Below are 9,738 nucleotides of genomic sequence, written 5' to 3'. Positions count from 1 at the left end.
AAATCATTTTTTTTGTATATCTTTACAAAAATTTGAAAAATGGATTAGATTATACTTTCTTTTAGACCGATGAATAAAAGATTTCCAACAAAATATTCAAATATCTACTCCCCTAATGTATTGCTGTATAGTAGGAAGATACCGTATTTGCTCGATTATAAGACGACCCCCCAAATCTTAATATTAATTTATGAAAAAAAAGCCTGAATATAAGACGACCCTATAGGAAATAAGTTTTACCAGTAAATGTTAATTCATGTAAACTATGTGAACAATTTTTTTTTTAAATAAAAGCTATGATTGAGAAAAATATTTTGTTTTTATTTCCTTTTTTTTCAACCTGCCCCCCAGTTATGCACATCTGCCCCCTGGCTTGCCACTCTGCCCCAGAAATGCCTTATACACCCTATGTGCCACTGTGCCCCATGATATGCCTTTTTACCCCTTATGTGCCACTCTGCCTCCAGAATTGCCTTATACCCCTATATGCCACTCTGGCATTTAGGGGGTTAACAGGCATATTATGGGGCAGAGTGGCATATAGGGGGGTATAAGGCATTTCTGGAGGCAGAGTGGCATTAAGGGGGTTAAAAGGCATTTCACAGAGCACTCTGCCTCCAGAAATGCCTTATGCCCCCCATTTAACACTCCCACCCCCTCCCTCCTCCAAACTTACCGGCGCTTCTGAGTCCCCGGTGCGTAGTCCGGGCAGCGTGTAGAGCTCTACCCGATTCACGTAGACAACTTTCGCTGCAGTCGGGAGGAAGTGCGGTTAGCAGTGGGGGTTGTCTGCGTCCATCGTGCAGACCTTCCCCGGCTGTCAGAGATCACGGGGAACCGCACCTAACCGCACCTCCTCCCGGCTGCAGCGGAAGTTGTGTACGCAAATCGCGTAGAGCTCTACACGCTGCCCGGACTAAGCACCGGGGACTCAGAAGTACCGGTAAGTGGGGGGGGGGGGCAGGAGGATCCAGGTCCCCTGCATTGCTGCGGGGGATCTGGATCTTAGTCTCATAGTCAGACCTAGGTGAGGTCTGATTATAAGACGACCCCGATTATAAGAGCATTTGCTCTGGAAAAAAACTTGTCTTATAATCAAGCAAATACGGTAATATGATGTACAGTTTCAGATTCCAGTACGCACTTTCCTCTGGACTTCCTCTTGTTGGTACGGTAATTGGGATCTGTTTCTGTCCACTTGTCAAAGACTAGAAGAAGTGAAAGAAAGTACAGAGCAGTAAAAAAGAGCTGAAAGAATAAATGAAAGGAAAGAGTTTATATGTTCATAGCGCTTATGTAAATCACAATTTAATTCCAACCAATCTTTTTTTTTAAAAAACCCTTACCCTAGATTACCCGTAGCATAGTGTAAGTGTAGTGTTGTGCTTGCTGCCTGCTTGGATGGATGGATGAGACTGGCTTCCATACAAGCCTGAAGTCATCGGCAGTATGGATACCATGGCAATGTATTCTATGGCCACAAAATTCTAGTTTGTTGCGCATGATAGCACACTTCTCTAAGTTCAAACCGTAGGTCATTAGTCTCTGCAATACTCTTTCTACATTGTGCCAGTGTTCTTCTTCTGTGTTGCTCGTGATTAACATGTCATCTAAAAGGCATTGAACATGGGGCAAGCCGTTTAACAATTCTTCTATGGTACGTTGCCAAATGGCTGGTGCTAGAGTGATTCCAAAGATCATTCGATTATATTGAAACAAACCACGGTGAGTATTGATGGTGAGTAATTTGTGAAATTCTGGATGTACTTTGAGTTGAAGGTAAGCATTCTTCAAATGAAGCTTTGTGAAATGCTGTCCCCCAGCTAAGTTAGCAAAAATCTCTTCCGTTCTTGGTAAAGGATACTTATCCACTGCTAATTGTTCATTCAACACCATCCTAAAGTCTCCACATATTCGAATCTGTCCATCTTTCTTCCGTACTGGTACAATAGGAGAGGCCCACTCACTACGATGATCTGGTGATATAATCTTTAACTCTTCTAACTTTCTCAGTTCAGCATCAACTCCTGCCTTTAAATGGTACTGTCCAAGCTTTAAAAAACGTTGGCCTAACTCCAGGTTTTAATTGTAACCAAACCCTTTTGATCTTAACTTTTCCCAGAACATCTTCAAACACAGGGGCATATTTGATTTTAATGTTCTCAATCCATTGAGTATGATCAGCTTCCATAATATGGACTTTATTGTTGGTGAGACTCTCAGGCATGCCAAGGGCCCGTATCCAGTCTCTTCCATATAGAGGTGGTCCACCCGATTTAAGTATGTACAGTGGAAGATTAGCAGTTTTACCACTTGTACAGACACAGATGCAGATCCTACCAGTGTCAATATTTCTTTAGTTTGTGTTTGTACCTTCATACTAGTTGGCTGTTCAGATATTGGAATATTTAACTTTTTCCAGTCTTTAATTGTCATAACTGAAACTGCAGCCCCAGTATCTATGTCCATGGTTAAATCTTTCCCTTCCATATTAACCTGGATTGTCAAAGATTCAGACCTTCCTACCATGGTGTAGGTCCCCTTCTGAATCTGATGAACTGTATTTCCTCTAAAAGCCATGTGATGATTTCCTTTCTTATGTAATTTGTTTGATACAGTCTACTGATGGTGTCCTACTTTACCACAGGCATGATAACAAGCATTTTTAAAACTGCACTCAGAAGCTCCATGATGCTGTGCTCCGCATCTATAAGTTAATATGTAATGTTGCTTTTGCTGAATACTTACTGTCAGGAATACTTTGTTTCTTTACATTGAAGAAAAATACTTCCTCTTCTTTATTACGAGCCAAAGAACTCACACTACATGATGGATGTATTTTATGGGGTGAAAGAGTTCTAATACCTAATAAGCAACATCAAGCCACGTTACGATTCCTTCATGAAGGTCACCCTGGCTTTGTCAGAATTAAACAGAAGGGTAGGGATTATGTTTGGTGGCCATCAGTTGATATATCAGAAAGATATTGAGCAATATGTCATGTCATGCAAAGGGTGCATTCAAGTCCAAGGACAGCTGCCACAAGGAGCTGTACAACCATGGGACTGGCCTAATACAACTTGGGAGAGACCGCATTTAGACTTTGCTGGTCCTATTGATGGAATTTCATAATTAATTATTTATTAATGATGAAGCACACTCTAAGTGGCCAGAAGTTATTCCAATGACACGGACTACAACTACTGAAGTCATATCAGCATTAGAAAGATTATTCTCAGTATTTGCATTACCAAGGAAATTGGTGACAGATGATGCCCCCCAGTTTGTATCACAAGACTTTCAGAACTTTTTACATGAAAATGGAATTCATCATCGGACGGCACCCTATCATCCTGCCACAAATGGAGAAGCAGAGAGATCAGAATCAGAAAAACAGTTAAATACTAAAAACAGTTTACGATTTTAACAACAATATAGAGTTACTCAATACCGCACCACAGGAGTGGCACCTGCTCAACTATTGTTTTGGAGGAAGATCCGTACAAAGCTAGATTTATTCACACCAGATGTCACAGAAACAGTCCTCATCGTGCAAGATAAAATGAGAGTGTTGTATTATAAAAATGAAAGATGGGCCCCAGGAGTAGTTGACCGGGTTGAAGGTCCAAAGATGTATGCGATAACCACTCAATCAGGTGTGTGTCGACATCATGTGAATCAGTTTTGACTAAGATTAGAAAGAGACCAGTCTGATAAGAATCATCAAATACCAAAACAATCGGATAACAACTATGATAATTGGGGTGGGGTTTGGCATGATCCAACAACAGACTCTGACTCAACTGAACATGAGGATTCAGAGATACCAACCAGTAATGAAGAACATTGTAATGCCAGTAATGAAGAAATCCGTAATGACGAGTCAAAAAATTCTAACCAGGACCAGACTTGGTCATGTTTGTACATGAAAAAGAATTCCTATTGCTCAGAGACACTAGCCAGAGAGACAACGTGCCATATGCCAAAGGTTTACACAAGAGGAAACTGCAGATGACTGATTATTTTGTTGAATGGGTAGTTGTTGTTATATTTGTTATGTATTTATTTAATTTAAAAAAATGAGTAGGGAAGGAGATGTAGTGTTGTGCTTGCTGCCTGCTTGGATGGATGACACTGACTTCTGTACAAGCATGATGTCATAAACTGGGTGGAGCTGGCAGGTACATTGGTAACAATTACATCCAAAAAATACCCAATATTTTCCTTAAAGGAAAACGATAATGTATATGAAAGCCTTGTGGTCCATTATGCAAATACATGGGGTATTCTTCAGGACCTCCATGTGCATTTACCCCTTTTCCACACACTACAGCAAAATGCCTTCCAGGTGATCAGGGGAGGGCTGGCAGCCTAAGGCCTGGGGGGCAAGTCTAGTCAACTGGCCCATTGCACCATCAAAGCGGCTGTATGTGGCACCCCCCCCCATACACACTTTAAAACTGTATAGTTTCTATGGTTAGGCAAACATTGACAGGGGTACAGCATATTTGTTATCATTATATACTTAGGGTTTACGCAGCACCCCCGTCAATGTGTGCCTATACATTGAGCCAGACACTGACAACCCCTATCACTATATACTAAGCCAAACATTGATGTGGTGTAGGCTTACCACTTTAGTGACTGGCATAGTATATAGTAGGGATGCACCGAAATGAAAATTCTGGACTGAAACTAAAAATTCAGCATTCACTTGGCCAAAACAGAAAAAAAAAAACAAACAAAAAAAAAACTTTAAAATACTTTATTAAAAGTAACACCAAAATTAGACAAAAAATTCAACAATAATATTAACACATATACATATATATATATATATATATATATATATATATATATATATACACACATATATATAACAACAATCACAATCCTATCATGCCCAGGTTCTAGCATGTGCTGGCTGACTTAGCATAATAGGAGTGTGATTGCTGTTTGCAATTATATATATCAATATATATATATATTAATACCGTCATTGAATTATTCTGTCCAATAAAAGTGTTAACACACCGAAGTTGGACCAAAAAATAATTTATAACAGCAATCACACTCCTATCATGCCTAGGCAGCCACTACATGCTGGAATCTGGGCATGAAAGGAATGTGATTACGGACTCCCTATGCCAAGCTATCCCCCAAGACTTACACATCCATGCTATCTGAAACCCTCATTCACAAACATTCAGCATAACACCCATCACTCTCACACACTTACATTCAGTATAACACCCATCACTCTCACACACTTACATTCAGCATAACACCCATCACTCTCACACACTTACATTCAGCATAACACCCATCACTCTCACACACTTACATTCAGCATAACACCCATCACTCTCACACACTTACATTCAGCATAACACCCATCACTCTCACACACGTACATTTAGCATAACACCCATCACTCTCACACACTTACATTCAGCATAACACCCATCACTCTCACACACTTACATTCAGCATAACACCCATCACTCTCACACACTTACATTCAGCATAACACCCATCACTCTCACACACGTACATTTAGCATAACACCCATCACTCTCACACACGTACATTTAGCATAACACCCATCACTCTCACACACTTACATTCAGCATAACACCCATCACTCTCACACACTTACATTCAGCATAACACCCATCACTCTAACACACTTACATTCAGCATAACACCCATCACTCTCACACACTTACATTCAGCATAACACCCATCACTCTCACACACGTACATTTAGCATAACACCCATCACTCTCACACACTTACATTCAGCATAACACCCATCACTCTCACACACTTACATTCAGCATAACACCCATCACTCTCACACACTTACATTCAGCATAACACCCATCACTCTCACACACGTACATTTAGCATAACACCCATCACTCTCACACACGTACATTTAGCATAACACCCATCACTCTCACACACTTACATTCAGCATAACACCCATCACTCTCACACACTTACATTCAGCATAACACCCATCACTCTAACACACTTACATTCAGCATAACACCCATCACTCTCACACACTTACATTTAGCATAACACCCATCACTCTCACACACTTACATTCAGCATAACACCCATCACTCTCACACACGTACATTTAGCATAACACCCATCACTCTCACACACTTACATTCAGCATAACACCCATCACTCTCACACACTTAAATTTAGCATAACACCCATCACTCTCACACACTTACATTCAGCATAACACCCATCACTCTCACACACTTACATTCAGCATAACACCCATCACTCTCACACACTTACATTTAGCATAACACCCATCACTCTCACACACTTACATTCAGCATAACACCCATCACTCTCACACACTTACATTTAGCATAACACCCATCACTCTCACACACTTACATTCAGCATAACACCCATCACTCTCACACACGTACATTTAGCATAACACCCATCACTCTCACACACTTACATTCAGCATAACACCCATCACTCTCACACACGTACATTTAGCATAACACCCATCACTCTCACACACTTACATTCAGCATAACACCCATCACTCTCACACACTTACATTCAGCATAACACCCATCACTCTCACACACTTACTAATCCACTCTCTCCTACCTTTTCTTCTTTCACTCTCACGTTTCCTCTTCCTCCTCTTCTTCTTCTTCTACTTCTACTTCTTCTTCTTCCTGTGCTTCCGGTGCACTGAGCGCGGAAAATGTTGGGCGTGGCTTCAGTGTTGTTGCCGCGCGCACCGTTTCTGGAGGCGTGCCGGATGGTGGCACCCCTCAGATGAGCGGCAGCCGGGGCGGACCGCCCCCCTCCCTCCCCCGCCAGGTACGCATGACGGCCGCATTCAATCCTGCTTGCGGCCGCTTAGTTTTTAAATTGCGGCCGCAGCCGCATTGAATGCCTGTCTGCCGGTCGTCCGTCCGGCTCACCGGCCCGGATTTAGGGCGGCCTGGGGGGCAATTGCCCCCCTGCCCCCCGGCCCAGCCCGCCCCTGCAGGTGATGTGTGACATGCAGGGGTCTGTTCAGCTAAATGACCAGAGCAGTTTGTGTGTTTTTGCTATGTCTTTACTCAACTGTGATTGCCCACTAACTCATTTAGTGTACCCCCATAAATTATATATATATATATATACCGTATTTGCAAATGCTCTGAAAAATACCCCTCGTCTTATAATCAAGGTCGTCTTCTAATCAGACCTCAAATGAGGTCTGACTATGAGACTAAGATCCAGATCCCCCGCAGCGCTGCAGGGGACCTGGATCCTCCTGTCTGGTAACCTCAGCTGCTGCCGGCACTTACACCAGGCGAAAGTGCTGGCAGCAGCAGAGGTTGTCTACGCGCATCGCACATACCGTCCCCGGCTGCCAGAGAGGAGAATTCCCGGCAGCGAGCGTCTGAACGATGAACGCAGACAACCTCCGCTACTGCTTGACTTCCGCCGTAGCTTCTATGATGCAGCACCAACGTCACATGACCTTCCGGTGCTCATAGAAGTTCTGACGGAACACCCTCTGCCCCCACCAGACACCAGGGAGTCAGAAGCACTGGTAAGTTGGAGGGGGGTATGGGTGACATAAGGCATTTCTGGAGGCAGAGTGGCATATAGGGGGTTAAAAGGCATTTCTGGAGGCAGAGTGGCATTTATGGGGGTAAAGGCATATCAGGGAGGCAGAGTGGCATATAGGAGGGTATAAAGCATATTAGGGAGGCAGAGTGACATATAGGGGGGTATAAGGCATATCAGGGAGGCAGAGTGGCATATAGGGGGGTAAAAGGCATATCAGGGAGGCAGAGTGGCAAGCCTGGGGGCAGATGTGCAACCTGCATGGGGGGCAGGTTGGAAAATAAAAGGAAATAAAAACAGAAAAAATATTTTTCTCAATCATAGCTTTTATTAAATATGACATTTTTTTTTACATTAATTAATATTTACTAGTAAAACCTTTTTCCTATAGGGTCGTCTTATATTCAGGATTTTTCTTTTTTTCCTAAATTAATATTCAGATTTTTGGGGGGTCATCTTATAATGAGGGTCGTCTTATAATCAAGCAAATACGGTATATGTTTTTCAGGACAAGTAGGGCTTTTTCGCACCAGGGCCCTGTGGTTTCTACTTACGCCCCTGCTTTTTAATTAATCATTTTAGTGCCAATCTGTCCTAAACATTACAGTATTTTTTTTAACAAACCCATTTTATGTAAACACAGTATTTCAGTACATTTCTTTCCCTGGGTATGTGAAATTACTGAAACAACGTGTGATTTGTATTCAGAAACATCCCCTGAGTATAGGAATACCCCACATGCATAGGGAGGGCATTTTTCACATCCACTTTCCAGTTTCACCATGTTTATTTTTCTGAGTGGATATGTAAAAGGACACTTCATTGGTTGATGCCAGAGGAGGCCCCTGACGGCGACCAATAGAGTTGCTTGTACGGACCTTTAAAATCCTGGTGCCAAAGCTGCTGCGTAGTGCGTACTGCGTTAACCCCATATTAACCCCTTCTCAAAAAAACAAAGAAAAAAAATGAACATGAAGAATGTACACGAATATTTGCCCAAACCGAACACAGGAATGGGCAAATATTCATGGAATACGAAGATTTTTTTCCCCACAAAGACAAACACGAAAAGTTGGCCGGCGCCCGAGTTTAATGGTAACTGGTAAAACCATGATTGTTTTCATGAGAAGACAACCAAGGATCAAATCTGAAATGATAGACTAGTGAAGGTTTCAAGCTATAGCTAGCTGACCAGCTGGAGCTGAATACCTTACAATACTTTACCACTGCCATGACAGAGAAAGGGGCACACTCTGTGTCTAGAGGAGATTGCAGGGTGTATTTGCGCTCTCACACAACAAATTGTCAGAAGATATGATTTACAAAATTCAAAATATATTGATGAATAAAATTTCAAATTTTCAATGGATTTTAATAGTACCCCCATTGAGTAAGGTGTAGGGAGACCACTATTGATGTGGAATAAGAGGCATGTAAATGGGGATTTCTATCCGGTGCCCTTTGCTTATGCAATCAGTGTTTCTATTTATTCATTTAAGTGAGTGTGCCTTTTGCAATAACCCTCTTGGCTTTACATGACTATTAAGGTCAAAGTTGACGCTTCACATAGAGAATAGAATATAAAAGACAAAGCCAGAAGCTTTACAACGTGGATATGCTTGAACTGTGAATGATAATTGGCAAGAAGAATCAAGTTTAAAAATAAATCTGAGAGGAAAAATATAGCACGTAGTGCATTCAGAAACGCTAGTGATCTTCAGCCCTGTGGGTCCTGACCCCCACATATCTCACGGTAAGGAATTGTTTCTTGTCTGGTATGTACGGTACTTGAATCTTTGCAAAGCCCTATGCAGTAGAATCTAGAATTACAGCTGCCAAGTGAGCAGCCAGCTCATAGTAAAACCTTTGTTTACCATAATGAGGATAAAACTGGTACCATTCCTACAAAGGCTATAATATAAATAATCTTGGCTGGCCAGGAAACAACAAAGGAACAGGTCAAATGGTTTATGTAGCTGCACATATCTATATTTAGAATGTCCGATTGAGGCATCTTCATTTTTGTCAAGAAAAGTGAATTTACACAAGAAGAACAGAACACATAAAGGCCAGGTCAGAAGGACAGTATGTCCAGTCTTCTAAAAAACAGTTATTGTATTT

At 41.8% G+C, this 9,738-nt stretch overlaps 1 protein-coding gene across 1 annotated transcript in view; it reads right to left on the bottom strand.

Annotated features, from left to right (window-relative positions):
* The window catches only part of GTF2A2 (general transcription factor IIA subunit 2), a 167,454-nt gene that overhangs the window by 32,861 nt on the left and 124,855 nt on the right, over nucleotides 1-9,738 (bottom strand). The window lies entirely within an intron of this gene.

This window comes from Spea bombifrons, chromosome 4, assembly GCF_027358695.1.
Source record: "Spea bombifrons isolate aSpeBom1 chromosome 4, aSpeBom1.2.pri, whole genome shotgun sequence".
Lineage (NCBI taxonomy): Eukaryota > Metazoa > Chordata > Amphibia > Anura > Pelobatidae > Spea > Spea bombifrons.
The sequence above is the reverse complement of the archived record's forward strand: the minus strand, read 5'-3'. Positions and strand labels throughout refer to the sequence as shown.